A 19,408-nucleotide genomic window follows, 5' to 3' on the forward strand; every position below is an offset into this window, starting at 1 on the left:
GCTTTCAGTGTTATGTCTAAGAAATCATTGCCAAATCCAAGATCATGAATATTTTCTCCTATGTTTTCTTCCAAGAGTTTTATAGGGTTAGCCTTTATTTACGCATTTTGAGTTAATTTTTGTATGTGCTGTAAGGCAGGGGATGACCACCTTCATTCTTTGGCAGATAGATATTCTGTTGTCCCAGAACCATTTATCAAAAAGATTATTCTTTTCTCATGGAACAATCTTGGCACCCTTGTTGCAAATAAATTAACTATAGATATATGAGTTTATTTCTGGACTCTCAGTTCTATCCCATTAGTCTATGATTCTATCCTTATGCCAGAACCACACTGTCTGGATTGTCAAAAGTATTTTTGTTCCCTGAAGAAGACAGGATTATCGTCTTTGCACTTGCTGTTCTCTTTGCCTAGAATGTTCTTCCCTTCAGTTTTACAGGGCTCCTTTTTGTTATTAAGACCTTCTGGAAATGTTTCCTTACAGAAGCTTCCCTCTGTCACTCTCCATCACATGCTATATTTTATTTTCTTTATAATACTTATTGTGTTTGAATTTGTAAACTCCATGAGAGCAGAGTCTTCTGTCCTAGTTACTGGAATGAGGTGCCTGCACACAATAGGTGCTTAGAATATTACTGAATGGACAGTTTGCTTTTCCCTACACTGCAATGCCCTTCATCACTGCAGCACCGATTTCAATGTTCCTTGTCTTTTAATAGCCCATCCAAGTGCCACCTGTAGACTTCCCAGTCTGTCTTTGTTGATGGGACTGTTGGTGCCTCTCCTCTGTCACAGGGAAGGTTGGACAAGCCAGATTCCTGCATTAAAGGGAAGCTCCCTGAGGGCAGGGCCCCACCTTCACATCCTCACCCACACCCCAGAGCTTGTAGAGAGAGCCCTTGCTGTGGACAGGATCTGGTCTTGACCCGGGTCTGGGTACAGAGGACTGGATGAAGGCAAGTTTAGGTGAGGGATTTACCCAAGCTTGGTGACCATTGGGTAGAAGGATTTAAGCCAAGAGACAAAGTCAAAGATGATTTTGTAGCTTTTAGCCTCAGCGTACAGGACGGTCATCATTCTCAGGTTGGACATGTGTAATTTAAGTAGCGGACCTGGTGTAGAGGCCACTGGTGAGTTCAGCTTTCCACACATTCACTTGGAGGCCACTGCAAAGTGGACAGAGTGCCAGGAGGTGGCCAGGATCCCGGGCAACCAGAGTGGGAGGCGACAGGGTCAGCTTTTGAGGACCATGAGCCCACGTGTGGTCTGCACTGGAGGCATGGGATCCTCACAACCATGCAAGTTCGGCTATGTTGGCCCATGTACACTCCAGGAAGCTGAAGTTCAGAGAGGTGAAGCAACTGGCCCAGGGGCACATGGCTTTTCAATTAGGGCCAGAATGACACCCAGGTCTCTGATTCTGAAGGTTGCCTGTCCCGGCAAGGCTAGTGTTACTTCGGCCAGAGGACCGCCCTGGACCTCTGTTCCCCAGAGACAACAGCTGAAGGCAGAGAGACAAGGCAGGTCAAGGCTCAGATATGGAGGAGGAGGTGCCCATAACTGCGGCACCTGTAACTGTATGTGAAGGAGTTTGAATATAGGGAATTTTCATGTAGGGCTGGCTTAGAGATGAGACCTCCTTACATCAAGTGGCTGAAGTGAGGAGACATCCTAAGACTGGGCCTCCCATTGGCCTCTCATACTTCTCTCATGTCCTCTTCTTCAGCCCCTCTCAACCTCCCCTTCCTCTCTTCTAGGGACAGAGGGCACTCAGAGCCCACCCCGAGGCGAGCCTCTCACTGCCAGCTTGCCCTGCCTCCCGGCCAGCCAGCTGAAATCCTCCGGGGGGTGGGGGTGTGCTTCCACGAGTAGGAGGCAGACATCTGGCTTGCCAGTGCTCCTGGGTGGCGTGAGGGGTGGAGGTAACAACATCCTTGGCTCCTGGGGGACAGAAGCTGCCTTCCCTTTGCTCCTGTCCACTGGGTTGGAGCTCCAAGTCCATTCATCAGCTGATTTCACCCTCCCAGACCTGAGGGGCAGGTTGTATCCGCAGACAAGACACCCCCCGCACCCCCACCAAGAGCAGAGCTCTCATCCCGAGGGGTGACTGGAGTGGGAGAGCACAGAGAGAGGACAGAAGGCTGAGGACGGGGCAAGGCCAAGAGGGGAAGAGATAGCATTTCTGCTCTAGCCCTTGTTGCTGTGTGACCTTAGGCAAGCTTCCTGCCCTCTCTGGGCAGCCATCCATCATCTGTGGATTGAGGAAGCACAGTGCTCACAGCTCATTCATGGTAAGGTGAGGTAATGCAAGTTGAGCCTGAGAATAGGCCTGCCCATGGCTAGCACTGGGGGGCTGGGGTGGTTGTTATGGCAGCCAGTGTGGTTAGCTGGGAGGCTGTGATGGGGAATGAGACAAGGGAGGGGAAGAGCCAGGAGCTGTGGTCAGGGGTGGGGGGGGCAAGGAGAAGTCCTGCAAGAGTCCCACCTCCCCCCACTCAGTGAGAAGCCTGGGAGGGGCTGTGGGGAGAGAGGGTCTCCAGGGGACAAAGAAAGGAGAGGTATTGTCACCAGGCTGTGTAGGAACAGAAAGGGGTATGAGGAGGTTTACAGAGGCTGACATGTACCTAGACACCAGGTGGCCCACCCACATCAGGAAATACCTGTCTTCCTCAGGCAATGAAGAGCCAAGATCCAGGGCTGGATGACTTACATGCCCCACCGATGCTTTCCCCTGAGGAGGGACACCCCCAGCCTCCCCAGCGGCCCCACCTCACCCACCCCTTTGTGTCTTGCTGCAAGGTCCTGTCCTAATGAGGCTGCTGGGAGATGGTTTCCCCGCAGGGCACACTTGATCTAGGTTAATGGCTCCTCATTGGGCCTGAGTGATGTCCCGGCGCCTGCAATGAACCAAACGTGGTTATCAGTCCCTCTGTCCTTGCCGGCTCCCAGACACAATAGAATTACAGCTACACATCCACCCTCTCAGAGCAAGGGCAGCCTTCCCTGAGCTGTCCTTCGGGGTGGGGCTGTGGTGTCCTGCCCAGGGCCCCTGCGGAGCCCCGGGGACTGAGGCTTCCATGATGGGCTGGGACAGAGGAGGATGAACAGCAGAGCAGGGGGCCAGAGATGCAACTCTGGGTCACCGGGGACCCTGGATGGTCACATAACCTAACCCCCCACCCCCTCCGCCTCCACCTAGCAGAATTCTCTCCCTAGAACCCAGACTTACCCAGGGCACTTCCCTGCTTAAAGGCTTAAAGTGGCTCCTCACTGCCCAAGGAGAAAGTCCAGACACCTTGGTTGGTGCTGGAGACTCACATTTGGCCCGCAGCCTTCCGGGGCTCTTTCTTCCCCACCCTGGCATGTGAACCACCCCAGCTGCTTGCCATGTAGCCAAAGGTGCCTCTTCCTCCAGAGTGTGCGGGAGGCAGTACCCTACAGGTAAGGACACAGACTCCAGGCCAATTGCTCAGGGATGAGTGATCCAGTATCCCTGACATCCTTGTGTTCCTCTTCTTCCTGAGGGTCCAGTAGACCACATTTCCTGTCCCCTGGACCTAAGGATGAATCGGGCCAGTGGGAAGGGGGCAGAAGAGACACATGTCACTTCCACTTAGCCCATAAAAGTCTCCTATGGGCACTTCAACTCAATTTCTGCTCTGCAGCAACCTCCAAGGCCACGGGCTAGACACAGTGTGGTACCAGAGGACAAATGGAACCTGGGTCCCTGAGTCACAGCTGGGAGGAGGGGTGCCTGACTCGCACAGGACCGTGGAGTGAGCAAGAAATCAGTGTGCACTAAGCCATGGAGGTTTGGGGGTTCTTTGTTATGACAGTTCACCCACCCTGACTGATTAGGGTCTTGGGGCTAACTATGGGCCAGTCAGGAACATAAGGCTCAGTCTTGCCATCTGTGAAATGAGATAGTAATACCTTGCAGAATTAGGCAGTGAGGGGATGGCAGGCACTTGATAAGCTCTCAGAAGCTGAAGCCATCTGACATCATCCCTAAGCCTTCCCGGTGCCTGGCCTCCTTGCCCCAGCCTCCGCCGCTCCGGGAGGCCTTTCGGAGCCCCTTTCAGGTTCCCGTGCCTGGGCTCGGCAGCCAGCTCGACAACGACACGTTTTTCTGGCGTCTTTCCTCACTGTGCCATTTGCAGTTGTCTGTCGGCCTGTCTCTCAGGCTAGGGCTGAGTCTGGAGGGTGACGGAGGCCCCGCACGTGCAACTACTTTGGAAAATGGAAAAGTTGCCCAAAACTCTCAAGGAGACCCCTGTCTCCCGCCCTGGCCTCGCCCGCTCCTGGGAGCCGCAGCCACCGTGGGCCTTGGCTCTGTCTAGGCCCGAGGGCAGCCGGGCGCAGCCAGGACTCAGGTGAGCCCCGTGACCTGGGCCAGAGCCCCGCCGCCTTCCCCAGCCGCGCCACGGCCCAGACCCCGACGCCGCTGGCAGAGGGGCCGAGGACCGCGAGTTTGACCAACGGAGGCCACCAGACAGCCGGGGCTCTCACGACCAGAGCCCGGACAGAAGCCAGCCGCTCCATCTTCCCTCACGCCCTCATCTCCTGTGTCCTCCTTCCGCCCAGGGGTGGGGTCAGGAGTGTGGGGTTTCCCTCGGGCTCAGGTAAGCCCTCTTTGTCCCTGCGACAAGGGTGGGGGCAGGCCCGGAGGGGAGCTGCCCGGAGGAGGGCGTGGGAACTGGCAGAGGCGGGGAAAGCCTGTGGCCCGAGCCTGAGGCAGAAGCGCGGTGCTGAGCTCGCTGGGCCAGACCTGGCACGGCCGGGGGCACCGCTGCCACCACTGCCCCAGCTGCCGGTGGGTCTGGGAAGGGGAGCCCCGCCTCGGGCAGTGGGCGCGTGGGCTGGACCTCGAGGTGACACCTCCCCTCCCACATTTCCTCCTCACCCCTCCGCTGATGCTTTGGGCCAAGGTGGTGCCGTTGTGGAGGAGCAAGACTGGAGTGAGCCTCCGAAGTCTTTGTCCAGGAGAGGTTTGTTTCCAATTCGGCTCGGGGCAGTGATTGTCCCCAGATGAAGCCTCAGTTTCTCCTGGGGGCTACCCCAGCTGGGTGAGGATGCTCTGCGGGCGGGATTCGCCTACAGGAGCTCCCCAGGGGTCCTGGCAGCTGCCCCCCGGAGGAGCTCTGCCTCTGGGGGACCTTGGCTTTGAGGCAGCCTGGCGAGTGGCCCCTGGCCTCCTGGCTTCCCTGTCTCCGAGTCCACCTGCCCCATGAGGCGACTCCAGCCTGCAGGTCACCTGTGCAACACAGACCACACAGTGAGGAGCTGAGGCCCACTTTGTAGGTCATACAAACACCATTGTGGTGACCTGTTGGGCTTCCTGGTGGAAGTGGGAGACATGCTCAGTCTCATGGCTTCTCCTCAACACGCCTGCTTCAGTCTGTCTTGTTGCTCTCTGGAAATGTTTATGGGGTTCCAATCCTCTCTCCTAGCTCAGCTCTGTCCCCACTTTGCTCCAAATGTCACTGCAGCAGCATTTCCCATGTTTGTTGGGGTTTTCGGGCCCTGTTTTAAACAGCACAACTGCCATTTATGTAACCGTTCTATTGTTGTTGGAAGCTTAGGTGGCTTCTGGTTTTTTAGCATTACAGAAAATGCTGCACGGAACATTTTTGAGCATAGTGCTTTCTCCTGCCTGAGGACGGTTCTCTAGGCAAGATTTCTAGAACTGGGGCTGCTGGCTCAAAGGGCTCCCATGTTTTGAGTCTTTAAACATCAGGGGTGAAAAGGCGCTCAGAAATGACCTGGTCCCTCCATTCTGGAGACAAGGAGACAAGCTCCAGGGAGAGGAGGTGACCTAGTTAAGGTGACCGGCAGGTCTGTAGTGCTGCCAGGGGCTGGACCCAGAAACTGCCCCCCTTCCTCTCCTGGAAAAAAGGACTGAGTTACTGCATTGCCCCTCTACAGAGATTTTGAAAAAATCTTTATTGAGATATAATTCATACACAATTATATCTCTTTAATGAGATAGAATTGATAATATACCACATAATTCACCCACCCAGGACACACTTCAGTGGCTTTTAGCATATTTGAGAGCTGTGCGATGATCACCACAATCAATATTAGAACATTTTCATCAGCCCCCCAAAGAAACCTTGTACCCTTTGTCTCTCAACCTTCCATTCCCCTTCATATGCCAAGTCCCTGGCAACCACCGGTTGACTTTCTGTTTCCATGGATTTGCCTATTCTCTGTATTTTGTGTAAATGGAGTCACACAATATGTGGCTGGTCTTTTGTATCTGGCTTCTTTCACCAAGCCTAACGTTTTCAAGGTTATTGTAGAGTGTGTCAGTTCTTTATTCCTATTTTTGGCCAAATAATACTTTATTGTATAAATATACCACAATTTGTTTATCAGCCCATCCACTGATAAACATTTGGGTTGTTTCAGCTTTTTGGCTGCTTGTCTGGAGCCTGCCTTGGGAGGAGGCCTCAAGCTACTGGCTGGTAGGTGGGGCTTCTTCTCTCCAAGTGCCCGCCCTCTTCCCTTCTCCTTTCACTTAGCTCCGCCCTCTCGCAGCCCGCAGGAAGTCCTAGGAAGCTGCCTTCCTGACTTCATTTCCCTGGAGTGTGGGTGGAGGGCCTGGAGCAGAAGTACCTCCAGGGAAGGTACGGGACAAGTGTGGGAGTCACTTGGAAGACCGCAGGCCAGTGCTCTGGGGGCAACTGCCCCACAACATGCAGAGTCCAGCACACTGCATGGATTAATTTGTCCATCCATTTACTCATTCACTCACTTGTTCACTTATTCTTTCATTCCCTGGATGAACATGCCCTGAGTACTGGGACCTGTGCCCAAATGAAGCCCTTGAGGAGCCATGGTCTGATGGGGATGTAGGCCAGCACCAAACCCTGGTGACATTGGGTCATGCTGCTGGAACCTAGGGTGGCTCAGGGCCATGGCCCAGAGAGAAGGGAGACCAAACAATAGGAAAGAAAGAGAACATCGAAATCTCCTTGGAGATCTATATAGTTGCAGTGAACAATCTGATAATGAAATTAAGGAAACAATTCCATTTACAATTGCATCAAAGAACAAAATACTTCGGAATAAATAACAAAAGAAGTGAAAAACTCATACTTTGGAAATCATAGAACACTATTAAAAGAAAGTAAAGCAGATCTAAATAAATGAAAATAAATGTCCATGGGTCAGAAGATTTGATACTGTTAATATGGTAATATTCCCCAAATTGGCCTACAGATTCAACGTAAGCTCTATCAAAATTCCAGCTGGCTTCTCCAAAAAGTTGAAAAGCTGATCCTGCTGTTTATGTGGAAATGTAAGGAACCCAGAAGAGCCAACACAATATTGAAAGAGAACAAAGAGTATTTCTTTTTTTTTTTTAATTTTTATTTATTTATGATAGTCACAGAGAGAGAGAGAGGCAGAGACACAGGCAGAGGGAGAAGCAGGCTCCATGCATCGGGAGCCCGATGTGGGACTCGATCCTGGGTCTCCAGGATCGCGCCCTGGGCCAAAGGCAGGCGCCAAACCGCTGCGCCACCCAGGGATCCCAGTTAGAGTATTTCTGATTTCAAAACTTACTACAAAGTTACCGTAACTAAGATTGGAGGGGTGGGGGGGGCGGTGGTGGCACCTGACTGGCTCTCAGTTGGTGGAGTGTGTGCGACTCTTGATCTCAGGGTTGTGAGTTCGACCCCCACAGTGGGCATGGAACCTATTTTAAATAAATAAATTAATTAAATCAAAATAAAATAAAATCTTTTTTTTTTTTTAATTTTTATTTATTTATGATAGTCACAGAGAGAGAGAGAGAGAGAGAGGCAGAGACACAGGCAGAGGGAGAAGCAGGCTCCATGCACCGGGAGCCCGACGTGGGATTCGATCCCGGGTCTCCAGGATCGCGCCCTGGGCCAAAGGCAGGCGCTAAACCACTGCGCCACCCAGGGATCCCAAAATAAAATCTTTTTAAAAAGGACTGTGTGGTACTGACACAAGTTTACATTCCTATCAGTGGAATAGAACTTAGAATCTAGAAATAAACTCTTTCATGGACATCCAATTGATTTCTGACAATGGTATCAAGATAATCCAATGGGGGAAAGAATCATTTCTTCAACAAATGGTGTTGGGACACTGGAGAGCCATGTGTAAAGAATAAGTTTTGATCCTGGTGTCACAACATATACAAAAATTAATTCAAAATGGATCAAAGATTGAAATGTAAGAACTACAACGACAAGACCCTTACAAGAAAACAGACGTACTCTCAGGACATTGGGTTGGGCAACAATTTCTTAGGTATAACACCAAAAGCACAAGCCACCAAAGAAAAATGAGTAAGGTGGACTTTTTCAAAATTAAAAAAGAAAAGTGCTTCAAAGGACACCAACAGGAAAGTGGATGCCTGGTTGCCCTCTGTGACACCCTGCACACTCACCAGAGGGCCTTGATTGTGATGGTGGGAAACCTGATTAGAGACCCAATTTACAGATCATGAGCTGGATACATGGTGAGGCTGAGACACAGCACAGGTAACCACGGCAGAGGGCTGTTTCTCCCCCTGGTCCTCAGCGGGGCACTCTATGATGTGTGGGAAATGACATCTTCAATAATGTCCATACCTACCAAGGAGCATCATGCAAGTGTTAGAAGCACCTCCCCACCCTAGGGATCTAGATAAGATGGCCAAGAACCCCAAGCCCCATGCTCTGGGTGGGGGGCCTGAGGCCCTCTAGGAGGTCTGTTACTACACGGCAGAGCTCATGGGCCCCTATTCTTCCCACTTTGGCTCCCACACTGGGGTCTGGTCCTTGGGCCCCTAAGAAGCCCACTCACGTCTTGAAGCATTGTGGGAATAGTGGATGCCTCTAAGCAGCTGGTCATTCTGAAAGGGGGAGGGTCTCACCATATCCTGCAAAGCAAAGAACTTTTTAGACAACCTCAAATTTGCTCATTGTGGCACTTGGCCTCCCTCCATAGTGGCTCCTTCCCTCCTCCTCCCTCATTTCTCATCTTCTTGGAGACACCACCATAGCCTCCCCTGTTTCCTACACCCAAAACTTACCTTCTTTTCAACATCAGCTCCTGCCTTTCTAGGGGACAGACTTTTCCAAACAGGTACATCCTCTCTTTTCTCGTTGCACCAGCTGATGGAATGGGGACAGGTGCGGTGGCTCAGGAGCAATCTGACAGTGCCTAGCTTTATGAAGTATGTATAACTCTGGGGTGGCCACCCTACTGCTGGCTGCTTCTCGCAGGTCACTCCCACTCAGGTCTCTAGGAGCCTTCCCGTGGATGTTTCTCATAGTGTTAGTTGTGGCAGGGAAGCTTGGGATTAAATAAATCTGTGGTCCAACATTAGGCGTGAGCCACATAGCCATCAGGAGCCATGAACAAGGTCACATACCATCACCAGGAGATCCTAAAACTATGGTGCTGTACCGTGGAACCTCTTCCATGAACTGAGAATACAAGGCATACAGAAATCCTACTAGATAGTTCTAAGGCTACCTGGGTATAAAAGAACATCCATGGGAGGGTGGGAGGAGCTGGGGGAATGAAGGAAACACTAAAACAAATCTGTATGTGGCACCTCACTGGGCGTGAGCAGAGGTCTGTGCCCTGACTCAGGCATTTGCAAAGAAGAGGCAGGCGTGGGGAAGGGCGCGGAGGATGGAGGGAGAGGGTGAGCCGCTGCAGAGGGTGTGAAGCAGTTGCAGGGAGCTTGCAGGGGGTGGGCGGGGGTGGGGTGGGGAACCAGGCAGAAGAGCAGCCCCAAGGGTCAGCATTTGACCGTGCAGGCCTGGGGCAGGGCAGGGGTGGGAGGGCTTGAAAGACGTGGCCTTCTGCGTGCCTCTCTGCTGAGGTCGGAGTGCAAGGCTGAGCCAGCCAGAATTCTTGGGCCACCTCTGGCTAAGCGCAGAAGGCAGCTGTCCCCAGTGGAGGGGTGGGAGTCTTGGCCCCTGGAAGTGATCCAAGGGATGTGGAGCTCAGAAATGTGCGGACGTGAGCAGCTCTGCAGTCCCTGGCCTCTGGCTGGCCAGTCCTGAGCCAGGCCTGCACTCTGTCTCCGGGCCTCCACCACCCTGGAGGCCAAGGGCTCTGCACAGGACTTGGGCGGGAGGGATCCCCAGGGTGGAGGGAGGGGGAGTCGCTGTGAATGCCTTGGCAACTTGACCTCATCTATCCCTATTCAAGTGACCGTGTGCAGTCCATGCCCAAGGTCACTGATCATTGCCTCCAGTACACAGAGGCTCTGTCAGGGTTTGGGGGAGGGGAGGGCGTGCTTCCTGCTTGTCTAGAAGTGGCCCAAGAACTGGCTCAGGAATGGGGTGGGAGGGAGGGCAGCTGGGGTGCACTGGGCTCTGAGACACTGGGGACGCAGGTCCCCATCTCTGCCTGTCCCTTCCCAGTGGCATGACCTTGAGCGAGCTGCTTCCCTCCTCTCTAAGAAAGCTATGGCAGAGAACACCAGAGCAGATGCGGAGAGCCATTTTGTGAATGGATTGGATTATTTAATAACATTACCTTACTGTGGAGGAGGGATTGTAAAAAAAAATGCCTTTGAGACAGTTTCTTAGCTTTTTAATTGTTGTTTCTTTCTAGTGGTCTTTGTAAGAGTGTAGAAGCATTCCTTCTTTTTTTTTTTGTTTTAGCATTCCTTCTTTGATAATGTTAAATTTGTAAGTTTCAGGTGACATGTGAAACCTTTTTTAAGATTTTCCTCAAAGTTATGAAAAGCTATTAGCCAGGATCATGGTGTAATAAGACATAACGTTTTTCCTTTAAAAAAATTTAAGTGCAGAAAAAAAAAAAAATTTAAGTGCATGTGTAGAGTTAAGAAGCTGTTGTACATGGGATCCCTGGGTGGCGCAGTGGTTTGGCGCCTGCCTTTGGCCCAGGGCACGATCCTGGAGACCTGGGATCGAATCCCACGCCAGGCTCCTGGTGCATGGAGCCTGCTTCTCCCTCTGCCTATGTTTCTGCGCCTCTCTCTCTCTGTGTGACTATCATAAATAAATAAAAGTTAAAAAAAAAAGAAGCTGTTGTACATTTATGATTTAATAAAATAATTCTAAAGGAAAAAAAAAGTTAGGGACACTCTCAGAGGTGGAGAAACTTTGTAAACTGTCAAGTGCTTCCCAAGTAGGAGGTGGAGTGAAGAGCTGGCCTTGCAGCCCAATTCAGTAACCTTGGCGGGGCATGCAGAGTGGCCCCAGGGGCAGGCAGGTGTGTGGGCTGCGGGCTGGGGCCTTCTCTTTTGCATCCCCCCAAACTAGCACCCGGTCTGGGGCATGTGTGAGCCTAAGACTGGATCCCCGCCCTGGCCAGGACACAGGGTTGGAGCCTGCAGAGGTTCTAACTAGAAAGTACTGTCCTCAGGAGAAGGGGTCTGATTCACAGGGAGGGAGCAGCCAGTCTCTGCATACAGCAGGTCCATGTGGGATTGTGGTTCACCAGAACCACCCAGTCGGTGCTAAGGCCCTGGGCAGGCTGTGGGAGCCACACTGGACGGCTGGCCCCCGCTTTTACCATGTGGCCATGGCAGGTCCACTCGGGGACCTAGAGACCCAGGTCAGGCCCAGCTGCTTGGGTTACTCACAGGTGCACTGGTTCAGTGCCCCCTCCCCTGCAGTTAGATCCCTTGCCAAGGTCATGGGTGCTTAGTAATAGTCCTTGCCAGCAATCCAGGTCTCAGAGCTCTGGGCAGCTGCCCAAGGCTGGAGGTTTCTTCCTCTCGGTCCCCTCCCAGGAAGCATGTTTGTTTGGAACCCTGGTTATTCAGCAGCCCAGCTAGCAGCTCTGTGAGGGGCAGGTGATAGCAAGAGAGAGCACAGCATCTCTCCCAGGTGTCCCCACCCAATGCTGCTCCGGCAAGGGTGGGGCACACTCTGGTACCTCACCCTCTAGTGCAGGAGTTCCATCGACAGCACTGTCATGTGGTCATCCAGGCTCTGCTCACATCCTTCTGAGGACAAGGAATTCACTGTGATGTGGGCAATGAGGCCAACCAAGTGTTTTCAGGTGGTATTTTCAGTATTTTCAGGAGGATGGAATGCACTAATATCCTCAGGTGCTGGGCACCATGCTGGGCCCTTGGAGGTGCCCAGGTAATTTGTACTCCCCTTGCTCCCAATTGGTCCTTGTTGGAAAGTGCTTCCTGTGGTGACTCAAAGCCAGTCACCCTCAGACAGGCCACCCTCTGGAGCAATGCAGAGCAAGTCTCATCCTGTGTCCCTGATATCTGAAGAAAACCATCAAGTCGTCCCTCAGCCTCCTCTCCCGTAGTCCCCTCACCTTTCCCAGACCTCATGCCATCTTGATGCAGTTCTTGGAAGACAGAAAGACAGTTGGCCACAGTCACTGTATCTCTCCCTGTGGGAGGATGGGGCATCCTCGTCCAGCTGAACTGAAGTGGAGCCATGTTATGTGTTTAGGCCAATGATATGTGGACAGAAGTGTCAAATGTCTCTTTTAGGCCAAAGATTATACGTATAAGAGCCAGCCTGTGGTTTGCCATGTCTCTTTTCCCTCTGTCACCAGATAAGAGAGAATTTTCCAGATAAAGGCTATTTTGTCAGCTTAGTTTCCAGAGCAAAGATGACATGGATCAGAGCCACTGTGAACATGGAACATGAGAGAGAAGCCATTGAGATTTGGGGATCTTTTGTTACTGCAGTAAAATGGAGCCTATCCTGACTGATTCACACTCATTTGCTAATAATGTCTCTCCCAAGTGGGATCTCCAGTGTCAAGGGGATGCGTGCAGTGAGGATGCTCCCTGCATGAGCAGGGATTGTGGACCATCTGTTAATTCAGCATCTCTTACAGGAGCAGCACTTGTGCTCATAAGAAACTTATGAATGGAACATCTCTTAGGAACGTGAACAGCTGGTGAACCAGGACTCTCTCATTCCCTGCTCAAGCAAAGAAGCACCTATAACTGCAGAGACCATTGTCCTTCATGGGCATTCAATTTCACCCTACTGATTCTTGGCTACCTTCCTATCCTCTCAGGTTAACTTTTTCAACATATTATATGAAATTTTCAAATATGCAAAAAAGTTGAAAGAATTAGATAGCAAATACCTGTAGACTCATCACCTATATTCTACAACTTATATTTTAATTTCCTTGCTTTATCATATATCTATCTATGCATCATTCTACCCATCTGTCAATCCATCTTATCTTTAATAACTTTCAAAGTAAGTTGCAGAACTTCAGCCCTTTCTCCTGCTCCCCCAAATATTTCAGCATGCACACATCGACTCAAGATCAGTATTTGTTTACATTTTTTTGGTATGTACAAAGACATGCACAAGTTGCAGGTTTAACCAATGCAAACACCTGTGTAACCCAAACTATCTGCTACCAAGACAGAGAACATTATCATCTCCCTAGGAAGCCCTTTTGAGCCCTTTCTCTGGCAATGTCCATCTCAATCCTCTAGAGGCAAGCACTGTTTTGATGGGTTTTGCCTATTCTAGAAACTCATATAAATAGAATCTTACAGTGTCAGACTTTTTTTTTTAAATCAGCATAATATTTTTGAGACTCACTGAGATTGCTCCACGTATCTGTAGCTTGTTCCTTTTTGCTGCTGAGTAGTGTTCTGTTGTATGATTATACCACACTGTGTTTTTCTGTTGTCTTATTGATGGACAGCTGGGCCATTGCCAGTTGTTGGCTATTATGAATAAGCCTGTTAAGAATGTTTGTGGATGAGCCTTTGTGTGGACATATGTCTTCATTTCTCTTGGGTAAATATTTAATATTAGAATTGCTGGCTCATATGTAGATGTATATTTAATTTTATAAGAAACTGACAGATCTTTTTCCAAAGTGGCTGTATTCTCTTCACTCCCACCAGCAATGTCTGAGAGTACACCCACCTCTCTACATTCTTGGGTTAATTTTGAATCTGGATCCCATCATTCAATGAGCTCACTACCCTTTCTAGCCAGTGTGATCCTCAGGGTTGGTTAATAGGTATACTGTAGCCCATCCACAGGTTTTGGGGCAGGATCAAGTCTTATAGCTGAGTATCAGAGGCCCACTCTATGAATAATTAGTTGTCCCATCATCTACACAAATTAACCACTGAGCTATAACCTGTGTACATCACCTCCAGGGTATTGCAAGATGATTTGTCAAATTGAGAAGTGCTATGCTTCCTCCAAATGTCAGTCAAATATCAAAGAGGGGAAAGGGTTTGCATTGGCAAGACCAGATGAGGAACCCTACATATGGGTGACCATTGTTTCCTTCCAGAAAAGCCTGCAGATGCCATTTTCCTGTTTTTGTAAATAAGTCTTTGAGTAATTTGAGAACCTTGCTAGAGATACAAGTCAAGCTTATCTGTATGCAGGTTTTTCAATCCTTTTTTTTGAAATGCACACAAAATTTCTCCATCACTCCTCTGTAGGCATCCTACATGTCTCCCTAATTTTTCCAAGGTCATTGATGGCGAGTACTTGATCGTGTCTGTAGGTTTCTCTAGTTCTTTGGACCTGGGGAAGGGAAAGAAAGGGAAGCAGACAATGGACATTACTGAGCAGCAGTTTGTGCACTAGGCGTGCATCCTACATGAGCCATCTCATCTCAGATGTCATCATCCTCCTTTCAGATGAGGAAACTGTGCCCCACAGAAGCTAAATAATTGCCTGAGGTCACAGGGCTGATAAGTGGCAGTGCTGATATTTGAACAAGGTTGCTTGATTCCAGAGCTTTCTCTAAAGAGTCCTTTGGTGGCCTTGAGCATTGATTGTGAACCTCAAACCTGTGTTTTTGGGCAGGGAGGCTCTTTGAATGGAGCAGCAGGAAAGCTTTCCTACCACTAAGGTCAGCGGAAGATGCAGGGCTTAGAAGTGAGCACTCTCTTCTTTACTGGTGCATCTACTGCCTATGCCCTGGCCAGTCCTTTCTGGGGGCCAGGTAGGTAGAAAGCAAATGCCCAAGCTCAGTCAATAATTGAGGTGACCAGGATCCAAATCCAGGTATCTCTAATCCACAACACCTATTGAACTCACTCCCCTCATGCCTTCTGCTGTGATGTGAGTTTGTTAGGGTCATGGCAGGCCCAGGCATCTGATATTAGGACCCTGCAGCAAGTCTCACTGTGAGCATAACAGACTTGCCCAAAGGATCCATCCCAGGATACTCCAGGGAAGGGGTGAAAGTGATGACCTGGTCCTGGGAGATGAGATTGTTCATTGGCTTTCAAGGTTGTCAGTCATCACCACCCTGCAAATCAGGGAGGATCTTTTATTTCTAAATTTGTGATGGGGAGGTAGGATTTAGGAAGGCAGGGCTGGACCATGACAATAACTAATTCTAGGAAAGTGGCCTGGCACATCTAGAAAGACAGGCCTCCAGGTGCCCAGAGGACACGTGGCCCTTGGAGGTAGCATGGCCAGTGACTGGGACAGGGAAAAAGAATGCTTTCAGGCCTTTCAGGTGTTTGCAGAGTTTGGCCAGATTGCCTATTAAGATTAAGGATTGCGGCATTACTGTCCAAAGCCTGGCATGTGGCTGGCACTAAGTAAGACACTTAAGGTCAAAATTGTAGGCATCATAAACAGAGCCATTTTCTGTGGGCTCTTACATTTCTTGGAAAGAAAAGTATAGCAGATGAGGACCCAGTCACCAGGGAGGGTTATCAGGTCCAACAATTATGCCTGTGTGGAATTAGCTGTTAGCTGAGCTACTAGCCCTGGGAAACTGGGTCTAGAGGGTCTAACTCATGGGACTGTGGATGAAAATGCAGGGTTGTTTAGAGGCTTGGTGGAAACAGAGGACAAGTCATGTATGTGTCTTGGAGGATGAGTAGGGCAAAAGTACAAAGGGACATATAGCCTCCCTCAGGGCTTCAGGGATGGGGTGTCCTATAGGCTCATTCAGCTTGGAGGGCACCTGAGCCTTCCTGGGACTGTTTGAGCTTCCCCCTAATTAGAGAGAGGAGTGGACACAGGGCCAGGGAGATCTGAACCCTAGGGTCCAACACTGCATTGTGCTTGATGGCTCACCGGGAATTGGGAAGACAAGGAGCCTAATCACATGGGCAGGAACCCCAGGGTAGAGTAGTGTGGGGAAGGGCCCTGGGCTGGGAGACTGGGGTTTCAGTCTAGGCTTCATTATATCTTCTGATAGATTCACAGATCCTTCTAGTCTTTTGTGACCTCGACTGTGAAATGGGGACGGTGATGCCAGTCCCTGACCTGACCAATTCACAGAGCTGATGGGAGGCTGAAAAGAGATAATAGGTACAGCTCTGGTAAGATATGGAAGGTGGTGAAAGACCATTGTTCCTGCCATAGCAACAAGAATCAGTGAACTCAAAGGCAGATTGAAATAAATTATCCAAACTGAAGAGCGCAGCAGACAAAATTTTTTAAATGTTTCCTTTAAAGCCATAGGAAGGCTGTGGAGACACGCGCGCACACACACACACACACACACAAACACACACACACACACAGTCTAAGTGAACTAAATTCCGGAGAGGGCAAAGCCTTTCAGGAGAGAAGAGATTGGCAGTTGCTTTTATACTGCCTTCGTGGGGGTGGTTGCCTAAACTGGGTAGTGGAGGAGCAGCCTGACAGGTGGAGGGACTTTGTGGGAAAGGAGAAAATGTCCAAACTTTCAACAACCAGGTGAACTTGTCTGGTAGTTTAGAATCTGGAGAAGCCCCTTGGGGTGCCTGGGTGGCTCAGTTAGTTAAGTGTCCAATTCTTGATTTCAGCTCAGGTCATGATCTCAGTCATGAGATCGAGCCCCTCGATAGGCTCTGCTCTTAGCATCGAGTCTGCTTAAGATTCTCTCTCTCTCTCTCTGCCACTCCCCCTGCTCATGCTCTCCCTCTCTCAAAATAAATAAATAAAATCTTAAAAAAAATAAAAAATAAAATAACCTAGAGGAGCCCCAGATCTAGAGCTATCCTCTACTAGCTGGCCTGCCAGTTCTCCTCCATGGAGCTTTGGCTGAATAAACATCAGCTGGGGGCAGGGCTGGAAAGCAGAGATAGATGATAGGTAGATAGATAGATAGATAGATAGATAGATAGATAGATAGATAGATGATAGATTAGATAGATAATAGGTAAGTAGATACAAATGTAGTTGGATAGAAACACACACACACACAGCGGAGGGGGGGCAGAGAGAGAGAGAGAGAGATACTTCACAGTGCTTAGATCAAAGCCCTGTTGGAGGGGGAGGGGAGCTGAACTTACCTTGAAAATATTAAAACCTCAGTGAACTGAAAACTAACCTAGCTGCCATCTTGCTAAACTCTTGATAAGACCAATGAGATAAACTCCTCAGGTTAGCAATCTGACAGAGGGAAGATAGAGTGGGTAAAAAACCAAGATGCAACCTTATGTCTATAAGAAACCCACTTTAAATATAAAGACACACATAGATTAAAAGTAAATGGAGAAAGATATACCATGCTAACACTAATCAAAAGAGATCAGGAATAACTATATTAATTTCAGACAATGCTGACTTCAGAGCAAGGAAAGTTATCAAGAATTAAGAGGAACATTACATAAAGAAGTCAATTCTCCAAGAAAAGATAACAATCCCTAATGTGTATGCGCTAAAAACAGATCAAAATGCGTCGGGCCAACACTGATAGAACTGTAAGGTAAAGCAGGTGAATCCTCTATTACAGTTGGCGGCTCCATAGTTCTTCATCAGAAATGGACAGAATTGGGGCACCTGGGTGGCTCAGTCCAACTCTTGATTTTGGCTCAGGTCATAATCTCAGGGCTGTGAATTCAAGCCCTGCATCGGGCTCCACACTGGGTATGGAGCCTGCTTAGGATTCTTTCTCTTTCTCCCCTCTGCCCCTTCTCCACCTCTCTAAAAAGAAAGGAGGAGGAGAAGGAAGAAGAGGAAGATGAGGAGGAATAGGAGAGGAAGAAGAAGAAGAAGAAAGAAATGGACAGAATCATCAGGCAGAAAATCATCATGTCATCTAACTTATTCAACAACAGAATACATATTCTCGAGCTCACATGGAATATTCACCAAAACAGATCACAACCTGGGCCAGTAAACACACTTAAACAAATAGAAAAGAAGAGAAATCATACAGTATCTGCTCTCAGATAAAAAGCAAAGTAAACTAGTAGTCAATAACAGAAAAATAGCTGAAAAAATCACAAAATACTGAGAGATCAAACAACACACTTCTAAATAAAACATGGGTTAATGAAGGAATCTCAAAAGAAATTAAAAAATATTCTGAACTAAATGAAAGTGAAAATGCAACTTATGGAAATTTGTGGGATGCAACAAAAGTGATGCTTAGAGGAAAATTTATAGCATTGAATGCATATGTTAGAAAAGAAGAAAGATCTCAAACCAATCTAAGCTTCCACCTTAAGATACTGGAAAAAGAAGATTAAATTAAATTAAATCCAAAGTAAGCAGAAGAAAAAAATTAGTAAAAATTAGAGTAGAATCAATCAAATTGAATTCATGAAATCAAGAGAAAAATCAATGAAAACAAAAGCTAGTTCTTTGAAAAGATCAGTAAAACTGATAACCCATTAGCCAGTCTCACTAAAAAAAATGAGAGAGGACACAAATTACTAATATTAGAAATGAAAGAGGGGACATCACTACAGATCCTTTGTTAAAAGGATAATAAAGGAATATTATGTACTGCTTTGTGCTCACAGACTTGAAAATCTAGACAAAATGGACCAATCCCTTGAAAGATACAACTCACACAAGGAGAAATAGACAATCTGAATAGGCCTATATCTACTAAGGACCTTGACTCAATACCTAATAACCTTCCAAAACAGAAAGCACCAGGCCCAGATGGATTCACTGGTGAATTCTACTCAGCATTTAAGGAAGAAATTATACCAATTTTCTACAATCTCTTGTGGAGGATAGAAGCAGAGGGAATACTTCCTGACTCATTTTTATGAGGCCAACATCACCCTAATACCAAAATCAAAGACATTACAAGAAAAGGAAACTATAGATCAATACATTTCATGAATATAGATGCAAATAAAAGGTAGGAGGAACTCATTGCTAGACCTACACTACAAGAAATACTAAAGGAAGTTCTTTGGGTCAAGGGAAAGAATCCTAGATGGAAGCCCAGACCACCAGAAAGAAATGGAGATATCAGAAATTGTAAACATGTGGATGAATACAACTGATTGATTTCCACTCCCACTTTTGAAAATGACTTATGACTATTTAAAGCAAAAATAGTAAGAATGGAGAAGTAAAGTATATGGTAGTGCTAGCACAAAGGACTGAGAAGGGTAAATAAATAATACTGTGGCAAGACTCATTTATTATCCTGATGTGAGTAATGGCTGCTGGGTATACCCATTTGTGGAGACTCATCGGGCTGCACACTTAAGATTTGCACACTTCATT

At 48.5% G+C, this 19,408-nt stretch overlaps 1 long non-coding RNA gene across 2 annotated transcripts; it reads right to left on the reverse strand.

The window, feature by feature from the left end:
• On the reverse strand, nt 1-5,253 carry LOC111090598. Of its 2 annotated transcripts, none has more exons than XR_005372381.1 (4): nt 4,906-5,253; nt 3,936-4,229; nt 2,781-2,899; nt 1-1,503 (listed from the first exon to the last, which is right to left on the reverse strand). It is a non-coding gene; the product is annotated as an uncharacterized LOC111090598 (long non-coding RNA). The 2 variants fall into 2 exon arrangements; XR_005372380.1 differs by having other exon boundaries at nt 3,936-4,232.
• Between the last annotated feature and the right edge of the window lie 14,155 nt (nt 5,254-19,408).

This window comes from Canis lupus, chromosome 17 (assembly GCF_011100685.1).
Source record: "Canis lupus familiaris isolate Mischka breed German Shepherd chromosome 17, alternate assembly UU_Cfam_GSD_1.0, whole genome shotgun sequence".
Classification (NCBI taxonomy): domain Eukaryota; kingdom Metazoa; phylum Chordata; class Mammalia; order Carnivora; family Canidae; genus Canis; species Canis lupus.